At 36.2% G+C, this 5032-nt stretch overlaps 1 long non-coding RNA gene across 1 annotated transcript; it reads left to right on the top strand.

Moving 5' to 3' along the window:
• The first annotated feature begins 229 nt into the window (after positions 1 to 229).
• LOC131323098 (uncharacterized) lies at positions 230 to 4362 on the top strand. The gene is made up of 7 exons (XR_009199082.1): positions 230 to 519; positions 610 to 908; positions 1032 to 1106; positions 1220 to 2705; positions 3450 to 3527; positions 3599 to 3697; positions 4136 to 4362. It is a non-coding gene; the product is annotated as an uncharacterized LOC131323098 (long non-coding RNA).
• The last annotated feature ends 670 nt before the right edge of the window (positions 4363 to 5032 follow it).

The following is a 5032-nucleotide window of genomic DNA, read 5'->3' on the forward strand; positions in this document are numbered from 1 at the left end:
TCCATCATTTTAGGGATATACATACAATTTTTGAGACTAAAAACTTATCCCGACGTCCTAGCATAATTTTGTGGATAATCACATATCTTTTGAATCCCCAAATTATCGCCTTCCATAATCTACGGCTCCATTATCTATTACTCCTACAAATACTAATATCTAAAGCTTTAAACTAAAGGAACAACAGCCAAGTGGGACGCTTGGCAAAAACCCACCGCTTGCAAAATTGAAACGCTTGCCAATTTGCACCGCTTGCCATTTTTTAGCTAATTTTTCCAATTGTGCCCCCGATTGGGCAGCTGCTGGTTATCATGTCAAGGGTGATTTCGTCTTTCTGCAATAAAAGAATTGGGTGCTCCCAGCCACACCTTCTGTCTTGGACACAGGAGACCCACGTGTGACTTTGGTAAAAGAGCAACTTCCCCTTTTTCTTTGTACTGCGCCAGTTTCTCTCCTCTCTCTCCGAAGTCCAGAGGTAAATTTTCCTCCTCTGTATCCGGAGAAGCATGGCGGTACCAGGTTAGGGGTTTTTTTTTGGGTAAATCGGAAATTTAGGGTTTTGTTCTTCGCTTTTGAAAAATAAACCGGTATTATTTTCCCCTTTTTCAGAAGCAAGTATTGTGGGCCTTGAGGCCAGTGCCGAGGCTCGTGGGTCTTGGCAGAGCAAGACGATTGGGTATTCCGGTGGTGTTGGCGGCTGAGACTGGTCGCGCGAGGTGAGATTCTTCCCCGTTAAGGTTCACGCTTTTTTTTGACGAGCCGGAAGGTGCTCCTGTCGCCCACTTCTACCGCCTCCCTCTGTAGACCATGTCCGCGGCTACACAACTGATAAGACGTCGTCATCTCTTGATGATTCAAACACTAACTGATCTTCGTCCAAAAACTAAACCATCAACAAGATTTTGCTGGTTTGTACTCGATTCCTGATATATATTGTTAGGGTTTCTGATTTTGCGGAGTACCAACTATTATTATTTTCCTACTATGCCTTTTTTTCCTCTCTTTTTTTTCCCACCGTTTCTCTTTCGTAGAACAGTCTCTCTTGGTCGTCTCGGATTATCAACGGTCTCATTCAGAGGTCTGGAACCCTCTCTCAAGAATGAAAGGTGAAATTTATTAATGTATTTGTCTTTTTGGGTAGGGTTTATCCAATATCTTGCCAAGATATGCTCATAGAGCCACTAACCATGATTTGGCTGTTTTTTGTCGCTTTTTACAGTTATTGTGCGATGTCTTGCACTTTCCTTTCACATTCGGGACGGCTCCTAGAAGGTAGATTTGTTTTGTTTTATGTACTGATTAATGTAGATGTCAGTCGAATTGATGTACGTATGAACTAAAAAAAAAAGCAGCCATAATTCCGTAAGAAGGAATGAAAGCGTGGCCTGTTGGGCTAACCAAGTTTCTTGAACAGGCATTTCAATTCAACCCACCAAAATCAAAGTTCAGAAAAAATATAGCAACGATAGCCAGTAAATTGACAATGGATCTGTGTAGTTGAACTTTCTCATATGATCTACAGCCCAGTTTGATTTGCTTGTCATAACACTTCTAAGCATTCTCTTACGGATTGGGGAAAAAATGAATAGGTTCCATTTGCGACATAACAGAGAAATCAACTGAAGTTTCACATATTCGTTTTTCCTTGAATCAAGAAGTCCACGTGTAATATTTAGCTCACTTTTTGGTAATACTTCTGATTGGATACATTGAAGAAAACAATTAGAAAATTCATGATGTTGAATGAGAGCTGGAAAAACTTTCCTTGGAGATGAAGCTAATAGATGAAGAGGTTGGGTCATTGTCATAACTTGTTTTTAGAAAATTGTTAAATTCCTCTTCTTTTCTTCTTATGGGTACAATTATGACGTTTATGATTGTTGCTCTATTGTATGGCCTAAGAGCATCCACAGTGGAATAATCAAAAGTGGATAATCAAAAGGTGCCACATCATCTTTTGATTATTCATTCAAGAGGTTGCTAAGGTTAGCAATGTAGAGGTTCACAGTGGTACAATCAAAATTGAATAATCAAAACTTGCCACGTCACCTTTTTAACTTATAAAAATCTAGAAATTGTGACATAGAAAACAATTTTTTTAAAATAGTTTTCAAACTAATAAAAATAGGTTATTAGAAAAAGAGAAAATACTTTTTTGAAAACTTTGATTAAAAAAAAAATAGTTTTCTGGAAAAAGTTAAAAAAACAATTTTTGAATAGGAAAAGTTATTTCTTTCAAAAGAACAGTTTTTGAAAAAAAGTTTTAATAAAAAAACAGTTTAAAAAAAATGCTGAAAAACAGTTTGAATAAAAAAAGTGTAAAAAAACTGTTTTTGCAAAAAAATAAAAACTGTTTTTAAAAGTATTTATGTTATAAACATGTTGAAAATGGAAGAAAGAAAGTTTTTGTGTAATGATGGTATACTTGATTGAGAAAATGTGAAGACAATTAAATTTGATTATTGGCAAAAGGTTGATAGTTTTGATTATCCAAAGGCCAAAATTTGATGAGTTGCTAAGATGTTTCTAAGTTTAGTTATTCCAATGTGAGCTCTTTTTGAGTAAATGTTGCTAACTTTATAAACCTTTTTGTTTTGATTATACCACTGTGAATGCTCTAAGCTCTTGAACACATGAGGAAGAAAATTGATTAGTCAACTGAGAGCATTCGAGTTGCAAAGATGAAGGAAGAACAAGCAAGAAAGGTTTGTCGCTTTTAAGTTCTAACAAATTGATTAACCTTATGACTTACGTGCTTCAGTCCTTGAAAATATGAAAATGGTTCTTCTTTTATCATCATAGAACATGTGTATAGTATGTGTTTAGCTCCTCCTCCTTTACGTTCAAGCTGTGAATACCTTCTGTAGATATATGTTGAGGGTTCTACTCCTGAAAGCTTTTTTATATCTGCAAACAAATACAATTATGAATGTTGTCATTGTTTACGTAGGAAACAAACCAGTTACTTGAACTATACATTTGATTCAAATACTATCCACCTTTCTTGATGAATCTTACTCATAATGACTTTTGCAAGTTTGTTTGAAAATAAATTGGCATTTGATGCTATGTCCAGCCAAGCATGGCTGAAGCCAGCAGCGTTCATGATGCTTCTCTTTCCTCCTCCTTGATGGTAACTTTAAATGGTTTTATTTCTCAAGTTACATCTAATGACATTGCATATGCCTTTACTATTAGCAAGATTACAATGCAAGGAATGTTCTTGGCCCTAAACAATCCTTCTAAATAGCATGGTGGAGTGATCAACTATTAGGATGTGAAATGACTTGCTATCAGATGAGTAGCGGCTGCATGAGAGAGTACTAGTAATCAGTTTTTGGAGTCATAAGTATCATAAATCATAATGTATGGAGAGGCAATGAGAGTTCCTATGTACTTGGCCAATATTTTCCTTCTTTTATGCTCTTGATGATTGGTTTTTGTCTCAGGTGTGGGAGGCAGCATTGTACGCTATAAAGGATGACGAAGCGATTAAGTAGAAGCTATGCGAAGATTTGAACAATCTGGTATGCAGTTAGAAAATCTGGAAGCTGAAGTCACATTCTTTGAATTTTGTGTGATGAAACGAACTTTTCAGGTTCAATAAAGTAACAACACTGAGTTTGCTAAACTGGAGGAGTTAAAAAGGCGAATTGAAAATTTCAACCCAAGCAAATCATCCAATTCTGTACCTTATGTAAGTCATCCACTATTTCTCTTCATTATTTTGTTTCACATTTATGGAAGAATAAATCCCTCAGGGAGGTGTCTTTAAAATTCATTATTTTGTCCCAATGCTTTAAGATTCGTTCTATGACATAGTCTCCATTTTTGTTAGCATATATCTCTTTAATAAAAACAATGCTTTCTATAACTGATTAATCTACATTTTTCTTAAAGCTTGTTATGCAAAATGTGCAAATTTGTCTATTTCCCTTGCACTGCTGCCCTTTGAATTTCAAAGCAAATCTTTTGATTTGCATCACTCACTTCCAAAAACTCATGGCTGTCCGAATTTTAGCCTTCGAATCACTGTAAATTATAGACATTAATAAATTTATGTTACTTGCTTCTAAACTATAGCTGCCCTGCATTCATCCAAAAACAAAACCTAACATCATCTTTTCTACTGCAGGATCAAATTTAATGTAAAAATCAAGGATGCAACTGGATCCATTGTTGCAACTGTATTTGCAGAAAAGACAGAAGAGCTCTATACCATTACGGCAGCAGAATTCACTGACAATACAAGCATTGTATGTTACAAAGTAGATATCGTAGCAAATCTTTTAGTTTGTATATAACGCCTTCATCTAATTATATAATTTCCAGTGATCCCTTATTTAACTAGGCACATCTCCAGATTGTCTCATTCCTATTTTATGGTGGCCCGAAGGCACCAATATGTGTTAATGGTCCTACTCTACTTTAGTTTCTTCTCCATTTAGAAGTTTGTAACAACTCCTAAGCCGACACTCACCTCGGAGTCGATCGACGCTGCTCGTGATAGGCTTAGCCTTACTTTAAGCCGCTATGGTTCAGTTCGGATAAGTCAAGTCCCCTCGGTCGAACGTTCATAGTTCTGTTCTGGTTTGAGAAAGGAGCACCTGTTGTGCGCCCTGAATGAATAATAAATGGACAGCAGGGGTAATCAATGATTCTTATTTGACTGAGTTGAAGCTAGCAACATATCAATTACACACCGGAGGTTGGTAAAAACTGACGGGCATGCCCCCTAACCTAAGTGGGCCATAGCACTCTGCCTGCTTATACTAATATTGCAGCCATGTCTATTATTCTAGCTTCAATACTTTCCAGCACTAATCTTGTGTTTATGGTGTCTTATCTTTTGTGTCTATAGGCAAATCTTTTGGCTTGTAAGATTTGCTTTTGGAACTTTTGCACTCTCCGTTTTGTATAATTAACTCAACTATAACTTAAAAGTAGATGTAAATATTTGTAAACTACTTCCGCGACATATTCCACTGTAAACTACTCCAATACTCTAGACAAAAAAATAACAGGCATAAGA

Source organism: Rhododendron vialii, chromosome 1a (assembly GCF_030253575.1).
Source record: "Rhododendron vialii isolate Sample 1 chromosome 1a, ASM3025357v1".
Lineage (NCBI taxonomy): Eukaryota > Viridiplantae > Streptophyta > Magnoliopsida > Ericales > Ericaceae > Rhododendron > Rhododendron vialii.